The sequence below is a fragment of the Dermacentor variabilis genome, chromosome 5 (assembly GCF_050947875.1).
Source record: "Dermacentor variabilis isolate Ectoservices chromosome 5, ASM5094787v1, whole genome shotgun sequence".
In the NCBI taxonomy this organism is placed as follows: domain Eukaryota; kingdom Metazoa; phylum Arthropoda; class Arachnida; order Ixodida; family Ixodidae; genus Dermacentor; species Dermacentor variabilis.
The window spans coordinates 133,065,260-133,081,128 of NC_134572.1; positions in this window are offsets into that span (position 1 = coordinate 133,065,260).

The window sequence follows — 15,869 nt, forward strand, 5'->3', positions numbered from 1 at the left end:
TTTCTTTGCGAAACTTTTTCCGGCTTTGACCCAAGTGAACTTGTATCCCTTTTCTTTGGCTACTGTCCTTATTCACCAAAACAATTCTCGATTTTGCTGGGTTAAATTTTCATTGAAAAATAGTTTTGGCAACTTAGAGTGATGGAGCTCCCACAACTTGCCACGAACCTGGAGCCATCTTTCCTTAGCCGTAACAGATGTGAAGCGCACCAGGACTGTGGGAATCGAATCGCGTTTTCCTTGTAAGCGATGAACAGCCACCACATCTGATAGGGTGAAATCCGCCAATCCCTGTTTATCAGCGAGCTGCCCCAACGTCTGCTTCAAGTCTTCGTGATCTTCTTGAGGAAGGCCGTGAATTTCCGGATTAGTATTGCGACTGTATTGCTCACTGTCATTTTGAACATCGTGCAGACGCTGAAGCTGCTCTGCCTGCATTTGTACTGTAGAAGATAGAGCGGCAATCTCAGATTCGTATTTTGCATTTTGAGTCCCGATTTCGTTTAGGTGAGTGACAACCGAGTCGTACTTATTCGACATAAATACCACCGCTCTCTTCAGATGGTCAACGGACTGAGTTAATTTCGAAAAATCTTCTTTGAGGCCTAGAAGTGTGTCCACTTTTTGAGTCAGGAATGGTAAGCAGAGAAGACTCTCTTTTATGTCCTTGAGCTCAGCCGCCAGTGACCCATTCGGGATCGCGTTATCGACTACTTGAGAAATGTCAGACTGTGAAATGGAACCAGCCCGCCTCTTTGTAATTCTACAGGTTTTGCAAATCCAAGTTTCTCTTTTAGACAAACCCATTGTGGTGAGCGTATTTTGGGCAATACAAGAGCAAGATTGGCCTAAGTGAGAGGAATGGTTACAGCCTGAACACTTCATTAACTTTCCGTCAGTGGGCAGCTGTTTGTGACACACAATGCAATTTTCATCATCGCCCGACATGCCGATTTCACGAGGTAGCAACAAAATTGCAATCAACAATCAAAAATTGCAGTCGGCGGCAATACAACCAACAAAAGAAAGTAATAGTGTCGCAACACTCTACCTGTTAAAAACGAGGTATCAGCCTTGGCCGAGGGTATCGCCGCCAACTGCAAGGAATCGCGGGCGTCCGGCCAAAATATATAGGTGCCCCTCTGCCAGAGTTTCCAGGTGAGTAGACGATTGTCGCTGAATCCAGAGACTAACAACCCAGTCCTGGTGTAGCAAAATGATGGACCGGTCCTACGACGCTTGACGAGAATCCCGGAATTCAGGAGTAGCAGCGGGGGCGGTGGCTTGAAGAATCGGCAAACCAGTTGCAGTGCCGCCCCAACACGTTCCCGCGGCGCATCTGTAATCCGTTAAAAATGAGGTATCAGCCTTGGCCGAGGGTATCGCCGCCAACTGCCATGCTTCGGAAAAGGGAAAATCTTCAAGTTGTTTTTTTTTCGCTCCTGACAAGCTTCAAGATCTGTTCAGAATGATCAATCTCCGTGCCTCTCACAAGCTTGGGTGCAAAAAGAAGCACAAGGACAAGTTCGTCAAATGTACGGAATCGATCGTGTGTACAGCATACCGATTTCTTGTGGCAATACATATATAGGCCAAAGTCGGAGGTCTGTAAATGATCGCCTACGAGAACACCGTAGAAATGTGAGGGACAAGTGAGGAGAGCTCCTTCATGCGTACTGTTGGAAGTCTGAATTTAGGGATAATCTTAGTGCTGTTCCCAGTACCGGCCAAAGTTGCAGACCCCTTTGTGAAATTGAGCTGCGTGCCAATCTATCAAAAATGCGCCATTGCACGAGAAGCAGGTCTTGACCGACGCGTGGAATTATCGAGGCAGAAATTATAGATAGTTTAGGGTAGAACTGTGTGTCCAAGCAGTCGATTGCTCTATCTCCGAAGGAATTACACTACTTGCGTCATCACTAACTGTTTTACATGTTGTGCTTGCGTGATCTACAGCCACTGCGTGCGTTTATATTCCGCTTTGTGGTCCTCAGCAAATTGTTGCAAGTTTAGTGCTCGTGTGTCACTTCACCATCCTCGTCTGGGTGTACGCTTTAAATTTTTAGTCAAGTCTTACCGAAACGCCCAAACAGCCCCATTGCTGAACAGTGAAACGCTGCGCTACACAGAAGACACAGACGCGAGCATCACGGCATTGACTAACCTCAATCTTGTTCGCAAGTTGTTCGTACGTTGCGACACTACCGTTCTCTGTAGCACGCACATCCAGCGAGTTTTCATTTTTGCTGCCTGATGTCTTCGCAACAAAACGAAAGAAAATGACTAATGAAGGTTTGGCAAACTTTGAAGAGAAAGAACGTATGAATGGCTGCTGAGGACGCACAGAAAAATCCAGACCAGTTCGTTACATTTACTGTATTTGTGCAATAACAGTTGGGAGAAAAGTAACGTAAACGTAATCAGTTACAGTTTAGTTCAGATTATGAACGACCAGCGCTTGCCTTCCAGGATTTGAATTATGCTGCACTAACCAGTCGAAGCTGCTACCCTGTACTGAAGTACAGTTTAGTAATTGCTCAAAATACATTTGTTGCGCCTCGGCTGCTGTTGGTGATGACAATGATGCCGGAATAGAGCAAATAATTAAAGAAGTAACTTCTTTAACAAACGCTAATGAAGAATTCACCAGGCAGGTAGTAGAGCTTCGTAAAAAAGAGCAGTTGAGCCCTGCTAGAGTAAAGATAGATAGACCTGTAAGCAAAAGCAACGATCCAGGGGAATCCAGCTCTCCTGCCCCTAAAAAGAGGGCGGTGAGTTCCGGGGAATTTCAGTCTTCTCAGCCCTCGGTGAAATAAAAGAGGCAATTAAAGCGATAAGAGAGACAGTGGAAACGACCAACTTTAAAGTGGACAAATTGTGTAAATGGAGTCTAACGGTGGAGAAAAGACTTAGGAAAATTGAGGCGCGAGGTGATGACGACGACGAGTATCTGCCATCGGAGGCGGATAGTATAAAGTCCATGTCTGGATTGTCGGGGGCCATCACCGCGAGTAAAATAGCGGGTAAGGCAGCCTCACCTAATAACAATGGAAAGTAATCATGGATTCAACGTGTGGCAATGGAATTGTCGTGGGTTCCAACACAAAAAAGCAGCACTGCGACAGGTGACCAGGTCATCTGAGGCCAGGCCAAAGGTAATCATGCTGCAAAAAACCTTAGCGGACGAAATTATGCTTACGGCGTACAAAGTTATATGTAGAGACAAAAATATGAGGAGGGGGTTGGCGACCCTCATTGACAAAAAGTTGCCATACATTGAGCATGATATTCATCTTGGACATTCCACATTTGAATTTATACTATTTGAGATAATACTTAAAAGGAACAGAGGTAATACGCAAAGCATGTTCTGTTTGAATATCTACAGGAGTCCTAACGACATGAGACAGAGGTTTAGAGCACTCTTCAACAAGGTGCTTTCGGTTGCCGAAAACTCCCCGCTCACTATTCGAGAGGACTTTAATGCTCCCTATCACACATAGGGATACACTTGGAACACAAAGAAGGAAGAGGAGCTATGGAGCCTTGCCATGTATCTGGGATTATGCTTGATTACTGATCCAGCGTATCCCATCCGTTGTGGCACGTCCACAAGCAGGGACTCCACACCAGATCTTACTTTTGTAAACAACTTAAGAGGGGCCAATTGAGAAAATTCAATCATGGATATCGGGAGCGATCATTACATCATACACATAACCATACGCATACCGAGACAGGAAACTAGAATCTTCAAATTCGCTGATTGGGATCAGTTCAGAAAAATCAGGGCGAACAGAAGGAAAGTGGGTCCTCTAGATGCCGAGCAGGAGCCCCTTCAGACATGGGTCATCCAGCTCAGAGAGGACGCCAAAGAGTCCACTAAAGAAATCAGGACAGAGGAAAATATTGAGGCTATGGACAGCAGGCTGGCGCATCTGATTGAGGCCAAACAGGCTATATCACAGAGATGGAAAACGCAGAGACTTAACAGAAGGCTAAGGGGGAAAAAAGCGCAATTAAACAGAGAAATTGATGATCACACGAATATTCTCGTGAAGCAACAGCGAGATGAGATCTGTAATTCGGCTGATGGTAGACTCAAACATGGAGGTAGCTGGAACCTCCTCAAGCACTTGCTCAACGAGAATGAAACAAAGACAAGCAAGAGAACAGCTATAGCTCAGTTGGTTCATCAGGAAAGCCAAGATAAAACACAGAAGGATATCATGGATAGTCTCGCAGCCAAATATCTCCCACTTAAACAACCAAACGAAGAAGACGAGAGCCCCGAATATACGGGAGGCATATGTGAAGAACTTGACCGGGACTTCACTGAAAGTGAAGTGAGGGCGGCTCTTCACAGTCTCAATGGTGGATCGGCGGCTGGACCTGACGGAATAACTAACAAGATATTAAGAAAGATAGATGATGAATCAATTTCTTATCTAACTGAACATTTCAATGACTGTTGGAGAAAAGGGGTATACTCAGAGGAATAGAGGGTGGCCAATACTATTCTCATACCAAAGCCAGGCAAACAACTCACTCTGGACAACCTCCGTCCTATTTCCTTAACGTCATGCCTAGGCAAAGCTATGGAACATGTCATCCTAAATCGACTCACGAAATACCTCGAGCAGAACGACATGCTCTCATACAACTTGATCGGCTTTAGTCCCGGGCTGTCAACTAAGGATGCTATGCTGCTGATCAAACACCAGCATATACAAGCCAGGCCAGCGCATACGAAAGCTCGTTTGGGATTGGATGTGGAAAAAGCTTTTGATTGTATAGAGCATAAAGCAATACTTGGCGTCCTCTCGGAGATGGGGTTAGGTAAGAGAGTTTTTAACATGATTAAGGACTTAGTTAGTTAGTTAATTCGGGTTTTATGGCGCAAAAGCAACTAAGGCCATGCTGCGCCAGCCACAAGATATTAAGGATTCAAATGTTAAACAGTGGAAGCAGCGTTATTTTAGGGTCTGTGTAAAAAACCGGTTTCTTCTAGAAAGCTGAACAAGTCAGCGAAAGGTACTAGCGGTTCATCTCCGACTATTGAGGCGGGGTGTAAAGGTATGTGTAAGTTACAGAGATTCTGTAAAAGCTTGTGACTCTGTGTATCAATATTTGGACATGTCATAATAATGTGCATAACGGTGAGTGGTTCATGGCACTTCTCGCAAGTTGGCGGGTTTTCGTTTTGAAGTAGAAAATTGTGGGTCAGGTGCGTATGCCCGATTCGGAGTCTACGTAGGATCACCTCATAGAAGCGTTAGAAATCGAACTGCACAACTCATGCTGGCTGAGCTTCAATCAGAAGCTAAGAATTTGGGAGATAGGGGCACTGCACAAGGGGCTGTGCTCTCACCCATGCTATTCAATTTAGCAATGTCCAAGGTTGCAAGAAATCTGGAGAAAATTGAGGGTATACATAATGTGGTATATGCCGACGACATAACCATATGGAGTGCCAAGGGTAATTAGGACAGACAGAGACCAGATTACAGGAAAGTTTATATGTTGTAGATAATACACTGAAAGACATGGGGTTGAAATGCTCGGCAGCCAAATCAGAACTCTTGGTCATCAAACATCGCAGAAAAGGTCGTAAACCAAGAGGTTACATTCCGGAAGATGAGCCAAGAGTGTGCTAATACACTCATGAATGATCTGCAATCAGGCTAGTTGAATAAAATCAAGGTTCTTGGGTATCACATCGACGGAAACATTGCTAGCTATAGAACAATACGATATATCTCGAATAAAACAGATGAAGTCATTAGGTTACTAACGAGAATTACCAATAGACACAGAGGCTTAGGAAAAGAGCGCTTTGAGGCTAATACATGCCTTTGATCTGTGTCACTTCACTTATATGTGGCTGGATTATTCAAATGGAAGCAGGCAGAACTTAAAAAAACTTACTGTAATGCTCAGGAAGCTCGTTAAAGTGGGCCCAGGGATACCCAGTAGCGCTGCAACCGACAATCTCATGAGTCTAGGGGTGCACAAAATAATGGAAGAAATCACGGAGGCCCAACAGCTAGCGCAACACGAAAGATTGACAAAATCACGAGCTGGCAGGAACATATTACAAGCAATAGGGGCATAACTGAATACACCAAGAAGCCCAATAGAGGCTGAAGTAGAATTAAGGACTGACGTTAGGAACAAGATCAGAACCAACCCTCTCCCCAGAAACATGCCTACAGAATATAACGTCAAAAGGAGAAAGGCAAGAGCAAGAACACTCTTGCAGGAAATAGAGCAGCAGAAAGAACTGGCAGCTATAGTTGATGCTGCCTGGGTGAAAGGTAAAGAAGCATATACAGCCATCGTCTCAAATTATCAAGGGAAAGTGCAAGACGCTATCACTATTTTTACCAAGGACCCCATGGTGACGGAACAAGGGGAAATTGCTCTAGCCATCAGGAGTAATAAGTGGGCCTGCATTTACAGTGATTAGAAATCCGCTATAAAGTGTTCTGATAAAGGCTACGTAGCTGAAGTTGCAGCTAAACTTTTTGAAAACATTGGGATTATGAGAACTGAAATCCGATGGTTTCCTGCGCATGTGGGGAAAGTGCACGAGACTCGGGTAAACCTCAATGAGGTGGCTCATGACTTGACACGAGGAATTGCTAGCCGTGACAGTCCCAACCGAGCCGTTCACCATCAAGCCAGGGAATCTAGAGATCATTTATAACATACAATGACGTTACCAAACATTACTATTTAGGACGCAGGCAATTACCATTGCCACCTTCAAAACTGAACCGAGCTCAGGCAGTCTCACTGCGCTTATTGCAAACAGGTACCAATCCCACACCGTACACCATTAATAAAATAGATCCAGAGAGGGAGATTAAGATGGACTCCAACGATTGTAATGGCATCATTGGAATCAGACATATGCTGGCGGCGTGTCCCGCGACTCTCCCCAACCTTGTTGAAGAATGGACACACTGGGAGAAAAGGATTCAAAGCCCATTGTTTTAGGACCAACTAAGGGCAGTCCAGAGGGCCAGTGATGTCGCTGAAAGGCTTGGCCTGACAGTGCCAACGTGGGAGCGGCCCGCCTTGGCTTAAGAAGTCGAGCCTCCGGACTTCATTACAAAAAAAGTTTTCACAAACACACACACGGTAATTGGTCCTTTTAATCAATTATATTTTTCAATGAAGTAATTGCAGTTGTAATCGGTTACCTTCTATCTGAATTGAGGAGTGGCAAAAGATTAGGCACGACAGAACCAACATGTGCAGGCGCACTTCTACCGCCTCTGGTCTTTTGCTGCGCCAGAGCTCTCGCAAAATTCATGCACCAGCAACGTTTTTTATGCTTAATCAGTTTTCCTTTTCTTTTTGTATTTGTAGCGTCCACAAGTCTGGTTCAAACAGCATGCCGCCGTGAAGACATACGTACCACAGCGGCCAGCAGAATAAGCAGAGTAAAACTTTGATCTTTTGTTTAGCACCGCTCCCAGCCACGGCGGCTGCATTTTGATAGGAGCGAAAATATCCGTTTACTTAGATTTAGGTGCACGTTAAAGAACTCCACGGGGTCCAACTTTCTGGAGTTCCTCACTACGGCGTGCCTAATAATGAGATCGTGGTTTTGGCACATAAAACCCCATAATTTAACTTTTTTTGTTTAGCGCCGGTTTTGAGACTACATTTCGTTACGAAAAGTCCGTGCGGGCACACACACACACACGTGTGTGTGTGTGTTTGTGTGTGTGTGTGTGCGTGTGCGTGTGTGTGTGTGTGGGTGGGTGGGTGAGGGGGTGTTTGTGTACTCGTAAAGTGCTATCAATGTACTAAATATCTAAAGTGATGTGTATTGCTGTTCTACATATTTGTTTCCGCACTGTGCGAAATGTACATGTTTCAATGCTCCGACATGTTATCAGGCATGCGACGCAGCTGGCGAAGCGAGCGGAGGTGAACGCAATGACGAGGAACGCAGTGTGACGTCATGTGCCTCCACGGAGCACCGCCACGGCGAAATCGCCACGGCAAGTTCGCGGCCAGTGAAGCTTTCTCTTTAAAATGCCCTAAGCACATAGTTTCAAGCACAAGTGTATGTAATGAGCCCTGGCTTGACTTCAATTCTTCAGTTGCAAGATTCCAAGGAGTGACTGTAAGTAAAAAAAACTAACGCAGAACAGCATTCTTTTTTAACGATCGTGACTGGTTATTAGAAAAAACGAGTTAGTCTGCGTCGATTTCGCGATAAGTGCACCTTGTATCTTACGATGCATAATGCTTCTCATTATGTATCCGAAATAGAAGTACTGATACACGTTTGCCGAATGTATCATGATACAGATATAAGATACGCATACGATCTCGTAAGATACATAAATTGCATGATGGTACTGTACGACCATTTTATTCTTCTTCAGTGCTATACCGGACAATGATATAATCACAATAGGCATTGCAACTATCAGCAGTCAAATTTTCCAAGACTCCATCATTTTCTGTAACCATGCTCCGGAATTCTTCCAACCGAAGAGTAGCCTGTTGTATTGACACGTGCTTAGCCTTTTTCCGGGGACGGCACTTCACCAGCTAACAGGTTGAATTTATGCATGAAGTTACGCTGCTGCATGATTTGGGACTTACTCGAATGCTATCGTTGGTATCAATATGTTGTGTATGTTCGCGCTGAACCTTGTGTGAGGAGGTTGTTTGCTCTACGCGAATAGTGCTGTACTTTCTGCAAAAAGAGGTGTGAAAATCTACTTTCTGGAAGGTATACGAGCACTAGCAATTACGCTAGAAGCTTCAACGAGTAATGAACAAAAGCCGACATGCTTGACCCGCAGATTAGATTTTCAACGATCGCCGACTGTGCTCGCCGCTATCGTTGTGCTTTAAAAAATATCACTTGTTTTTAGGGGCACGATTTCACCCAATAAATAGCTAGTTTTGTAAAGCAGTTATCGCTACTTGATTCTTCGCCGTCGCTACTACGTGACAGTATTCATGTACGCTGAAGGATGCGACAGAAGCTGTGTAATGCTTGTATTCCTCTGGCGGTGGTATCGGCCAGTACGCTTTGCACGGGTCAGTTCTTGAAAACTATCAATAGCCCACCGCTTCGTTCAAGATGTCATCAATTCGTGGCATTGGAAAGTGAAAAATATACGCTTGTCTGTCGATAAGCCGATACTTGGTGCAATGTCTAAAAGTGCTATCTTCCTTCGGGACTATTTTGATGAGAGAGGCGAATACCAACGTTGTCAGGCTGATTATTCCAGCACTCAGCATTATCTAGTGCTCATTTTTCAACAATTTAAAGCCTATAAGGCTTCATGCAAAGAACTGTTATATCTTTCCGCTTGAAAGGCACTTCGATCTCCGATGTCGCAGCCGGATAAGCTCGATGCAAGTTATATCTGGATAGGCATTCGAAACATCTTCTGAAGATTTGACGACATGAGGCGTCCTGTGGTTCGCATCAGCGACCTCAATGGGCTTGGAATCATGTGGGAGCTCGTCCTTCCAAGAGATGTTAACTTTCAGGCGCTTCAAGTCGGGTCTTGACAATATGAAGGTGAATTCAACGACCTTCATGGCTGCAGCATCAATGTTAAGTGTCACGCTTTTGAATTCCTCTGTAACGGTTGTCCAATCCTGTAGGAATCTAGTCTTTCCATCGTAGCTGCGCACTTTGATGTTTCTGTGAATCTCATTTTCTGGTATGAGACGGGAGTTTGAGGCTTACAGATGCTTCTGTGTCAACTAGAACGTCCGCATCATTCCCTTTTTTTCATCTTTGCGTGTAGAACGTCAGGTTTGGCAAGATAAACAAATGCATCTAAGTTTGCGGGATGGAGCGTTGGGCCCTTATGCACTCCATGTTGCCGCACTGGGAGAACTAAAAGCACCTGGTCCGGTTTGTCCATTAATTGGGCTTGCACAGCGATGCAGTGAAGCTTTAGAAATGGAGTTGGCACGTCGGCGCTCATATGCAGGCTGATGCACTACGATGTGTTTTATGCTGTGAAGAGAAGAGAGAGAGGGACAAGAAGGAAAAGCAGAGACGTTAGTCCAAGTATCACCCGATTGGCTACCCTATTCTTCGGGAAGGGGAAAATGGGAAAAAAAGATAAGAATGAGAAAGAATTTCTTCAACACTGCTGAGCTTGGAGTTGCCTCCTACAACCCTTGCTCATTTCCGGATTGAGGAACAGCACAAGGGATGTCTCCGGGAGCTTTAGGTCAGCCAACTCAAGCAGCCTCCTTTTCTCAAGAAAGCAATCGAGAAAGGTGCCTCCGTGGTGGTTATACGAGATCACTTAAGCTTTCTCCCACTGTCTGACACTGTTAAGGCTGAAGGCTGGCGCAAAAGCTTCGCTCCACTTATTCTCAGTGACTCAGTCTAAAATTCGGAAATCATACTGGACCTTAATTCTCTGTGTCGCTGTTTCACTTACTACGTTCACAAGCGTACTCGTCGAACACCAACCATGTTATTGAGGCTGTTGACGACCCGCCAAAGATGTCCGGCCCTATAGTTTCATTTCGACGGCGTTCCTTGTTTTGTATTATGCAGGCAAGAGCGGCCATCAGCCGCGACTGTTGTTCCTATTGTTTATAATGCAAATCAAGGAGCTGAGTGAGGCGCTGATTGGTGTCAAAGTTCCTCGGCCCTCTTCTGCCCTGTAGCTTTAATGAACGGTACGAAAGTATTTAAAGCTCACCTCCGCTTTCACGTTAATTCTCACTGCATTTTGGTCGATCAGTCTTGCCTCTGGTACCATTCCTTTTGAACCGACCCAGCCCAGTAGCTTGTCTTAAGACATATCTGAAGAAAGTATCTAAGGTACATAGATCTTCAGTACTTCCCAGCCTTGCTGTGTAGCCACTGAACGAACGATTAAAGTTTGCAGTGTTTTTCCTGTACACTACATTTCCTCCACCGTGAAATGACATGGCGTTCATGACGGGCAATCTTTTCTTTTTATTCGAGCAAGGTAATATCAATAAGGAATTTCTTATGTCACACTAAAACAAGCCCAGTTATTCCGAAAAGAAACCTCCGCGACATTCGAGTTCGTCGTATGCTGCCTTCGGCGAAGGATGACGCCACTGCTAATCAATACTTCCTTTGGACCGAAAGCGACGCGCTCTTTCTAAACTGTGTCCCTTTCGCGTTCTCGGCTTATCTAGAGGCTTCGGGGACACGCGAGAGTCCTGTCTGGCCGCGTCGACGACTTTTGCGAGAACAGGCCGCTCGGCTTTCTTTTCAGCGGTGCTGTTTCCGGGACAACCGACCGCGTGCGACGACGCACGCAGCCCGCCCCGACTACGGTGCACCGCGCTATGAAGAGAACAGTCAATAACATCACGTGCGCTCGCATTTGTTTCCACCACGCGCGCGTCGCACTCACTGCCTTGTTCCCGAGACAAAACGCAGGAGGTGATATGTTGCAGCGTCACGGAGCGAACGTCGCGTCCTTGGGGTGTCTATATCGCGTTTTAAGTGATTCAGTTAAATTTCCCAAGCTCGATACAATGTACCACAAAGTGTCCTCAATCTTAGGTTTATTAGCAACACCTGGGCTATCAAAGGCACAGACAGATCAGACGGCCATGGGTTGAGAATGCTTAACCAGCCGTGGGCAACTCAGTGAATATGGCATTGTGTTGCTGAGTACGATGTGGCGGTTTCGAATCCCGGCAGCGGCTTGCCGCTAGTGATCAAGGCAAATTTAAAAATACCCGTTTACGGTGCCTATAGGTAATTAAATGTTTTCCTGGCGAAAATAAATGGGTCCTTCCTTCTACCAGAATTTTGAGTTTGTAAGCGACAGTGTAAATGGTTACTTTATTTATTTTTTTTTTTTTTTTGTCTACACCAACATCAGTCGTGCGCTCTGGTCGAGCACTTTGTTTTTTCTTGCGCTCTCAGTCGTTTATTGCGAGGCATACAAGAAGACATCGTTTAATATGTATACGCGCGAACCTTCTCGAATGAAGCTAGCATAAGCAAGGCTTTTTGTCGAAATACCAGTTCCTGCCTCGGATATAATTGGCCTTAGGGAAGTTAGGAGTACCGTTAAGCCATATTGGGCACTGAGGAATGATCATGTCTTCTGTTACAGGTGCCTTTTTCAGATGAGAGAGAATAGGAGTAGGATCTGCAATTGATGGGGACATAACGGGCAAGATTGATTAATTGAACAGCATTAGTGAAAGGGTGTAGCAGTCGTCATAATAAAGATAAATAAGAGGTATAGATAAACGGCAGTACAAGCCTATTCTCCTATTTCCAGTCATCATCATTAAGAAATAGAACAGTTGTATGAGGGTGTCGAATCAGTAATGCGAAAGATGCGAAAGCAGTATGCTGTAGTCATAGGGGACCTTATTGCGGAAGGAGGGGTGCGGGGGTAAGCAGAACTGGGGAACAGGTAATTATAGGAAGTACGGCATCTATACTCTAGAAATAGTAAAGGAGATATGCTGGGAGAATTCGCAGAAAGAAATCCGCTCCGAATAATGAATACCTTCTTCCGGAAGAGCAATAACAGGAAGTCGGCCTGGATATTCCTAACGGGGAAAGAAGTGAAATAGATGGCATACTGTGTACCAACCCTAGCATTGTGCGGCGTGTAGAATGTGTAAGGTAGAGTGAAGGGCAGTGCTCACAGGTTAGGGATTTCAAGGAGCGCTCTTTTCTCAACACAGGAAGAGAAAAATTAGTCAAGGGGAACACAGGCCAACGTATAAGCACTCAGAGTGAAGTCACTTACATTCAGGCTAATGGTCTCAACCGAATGTGCGTGTTTAGATCAGAAAGGTGGAAATAACATATGTAGTAAATGAGGCTGTAACTACATTTATTTCGGAAGCCGCATTTGAAGTGGGCTGTAAAACAACAAGGCAGCAAGCAGGTAATGTCTCCCAATTAACAAAGGACCAACTAAACAAACGACAAAAAACGAATGTGCCTAACCCAAGAGATCTGATATGGAATGGATCGAACTGTGAAAACTGATAAGCAAGAATAAAGTGATATTCCAAATTACAACTGTTGGAAATCCTGCGGAGTATAGTAAAAATGATTGCAGCACTAAATTGGTGAAAAGGAAACTTGGCATAACAAAGAGCAAGATGTATGTAGCGAAACGTAAATAGGGCAATGTCATCAGCAATTTCGATGATATAGGAAGGGCCGGAAAGAATTCTGTTGAAACGTATAGTCAGAATAGTCACGCAACTTTGACTGGAAGTAGTGAGTATTAAGACGCAGAAGTGCCATATGTAACTAGCTATGATGTTACAAGGGCTTTGCAAAAACATGACCCGGCGAAAACCGGCAGAAGATGCAGTAACAATCTAACAACACAGCTACCTTAATTTTCCACAAGAAAAGTGGCGAAATGCCGATCAAGAAAACTGCGAGGCAATGTGGCACAAACTCTGTAATGTGCGTCACTTTATGTTTAGAAGGTTTATTCAAAGTTTATTAGGCTGGAATAGATTAGGATTGAGGATCATTGGCGAATATCGCAGCAGCCTACTGTTTGCAGATGGTATTCTCCTGTTCAGAAACATTGAAGATAACTTGCAACAAATCATCAAAGACCTTAGCTGACACAGTGCAAGAGTAGGGTTGAAGACTCATATGCAGAAGACAAAGGTAATGCTTAATAGCCTGTTAGGAGAACAAGAATTCATGATTAGCAGTTAGCCTCTACAGTATGTGTAATATTGCGTTAGCCTATAACCCGCCGTGGTTGCTCAGTGGCTATGGTGTTGGGCTGCTGAGCACGAGGTCGCGGGATCGAATCCCGGCCACGGCGGCCGCATTTCGATGGGGGCGAAATGCGAAAACACCCGTGTGCTTAGATTTAGGTGCACGTTAAAGAACCCCAGGTGGTCAAAATTTCCGGAGTCCTCCACTACGGCGTGCCTCATAATCAGAAAGTGGTTTTGGCACGTAAAACCCCAAATATTATTATTACGTTAGCCTATAGGCCAAGTACTCGCAGGGGATTCTGATCATGAGGAGAAAACTTACAGAATAAAAATGAGTTCGAGCACTAACAGCAGGCATTACCAAGTAATAGCTGAGAGCTTATCGCTATCCATGAAGAAAAAAAAAAGCAGAATTATTGCATTCTACCGGTACTAACATGTGGGGCAGAAACTTAGAGATTAGCAAAGAAGCTTGAGAAGATGTTAAGTACCGTGCAACGAACGATGAAAAGAAAACTAATAGCCATACGTTAGGGGACAAGAATACAGCGGTGCAGATTAGAGAGCAGATGGTAGTAGCCAATATTCTGGTTGCCATTAAGAGGAACAGGCCACGTAAAGCTTAAGGCAGATCACTGATGTCTGTCAGAGTTAAGTAGGTAAGGGGAAAAAAGCGCACTCAAGGACAGCAAAAAATTGTGTGTGATGAAATTAGGAAGTCTGCAGGCATAAAATGGAATCAGGTAGCGCAAGACACGGGCAACTTGAGGTCACTGGGAAAGACCTTCGTGCTGCAGCAGACACAAATACGCTTATGATGATGATGACGATGGTGGTAGTGACAGAAGCATAAAAATGTCAGAGGCCTGTGCGGCACAAGCAGCACACTCACAGCGTAAGCTGCAGGGGCTGCTCCATAGGAACTCCATTTTTCACACCAGGCACTACAGGGTACGTCTTCGCGGCGAAGTCTCTTGGCATTTTTTTCACGAGAACGATCTGAACTCTTCGCCCGGCGTCGATGGCGAGCGGCGGCTTGTGCTGCTCTATGTTGTGTGGTTGCTACCATGCACGTGGCTCTGGGATTCACTTCTTCAGCAGCGGTTCTTGCCATGCGAGGAGGCGCCATAACGTCTACCGAAGAGAAAACACAGGCACCCAGACTACGCGGCGCACACATCACATCCCTTGACCGGTGACACGATACGATGGTATTGATGATGGTTACGATGATAATGACGGTTTATTAGCATCCCCTTTGAAACTGGGCGGTGACGCATTGTCACCTAGCCTGCTTGAGTTAACCAGGTCCAGCTACACGCAGTGATGCAGCGATGGTGTAGAGGTAGAGCATCTGCCTCGCGTGCAAGAGGACCGTGGTTCGAATCCCGGTGCCGCGCAATTTTACACCGGATTGAAAAAAGAACCACGTGTTGATAAAATTCATAAACAGGCCTGCAGTGCGGCCTGATCCCGGTGACAAGAACCGGTAATTCACTCCCTCACCAGAGCAGGATTGGCCAACCTGGTGCAGTATTTGGCCACAACCTCGTATATGAATACACGCAGCATGCAAATACTACACGCACCCGCTACATGTGGGGACACGTGGTGCAATGCAACTGCAATGCAAAGTCTTGCACGTATCGATGATACGCGGCGCGCACGTGACAGCGCGTGATAAATGGCAAGATACGTTGTTAATGATGGTGATGAAGATTTATTCGCATTTCTTTTGCAACATTTGGGGATATCGACACGCCCTTGCGTGGGCGCATTTCACCTGTTGCTGCAATCTCTACGCCACACTGCCTCCTCGCTCCGAGCCAGTTATCAGCGGTGGCACCCCACTCATGATGGTTCGCGGTGAAGGCGGAGCTATGACGTCACGAAGCGGTCCCTGGTGGCTAGTGTATTGACGGTAGCGTCCCTTCTCCTTGGGACTGCACTGTGTACGTACATGCTTCCTCTCGTCCGCCGACACCATTGTGACTAAAGGCTCAACCAGACGTACGCGTTCCAATGCGCCCGCACGCGCCGCACCACGCCTGGGCGCGTACGGCGTCAGGCGCGGAGGCTGTTTCGCGTGTCGGCGCGCGGCGGCGTGGAGACCTACAACCGCTAGAATTTTTGCGCCCGCGCCGGAAGCT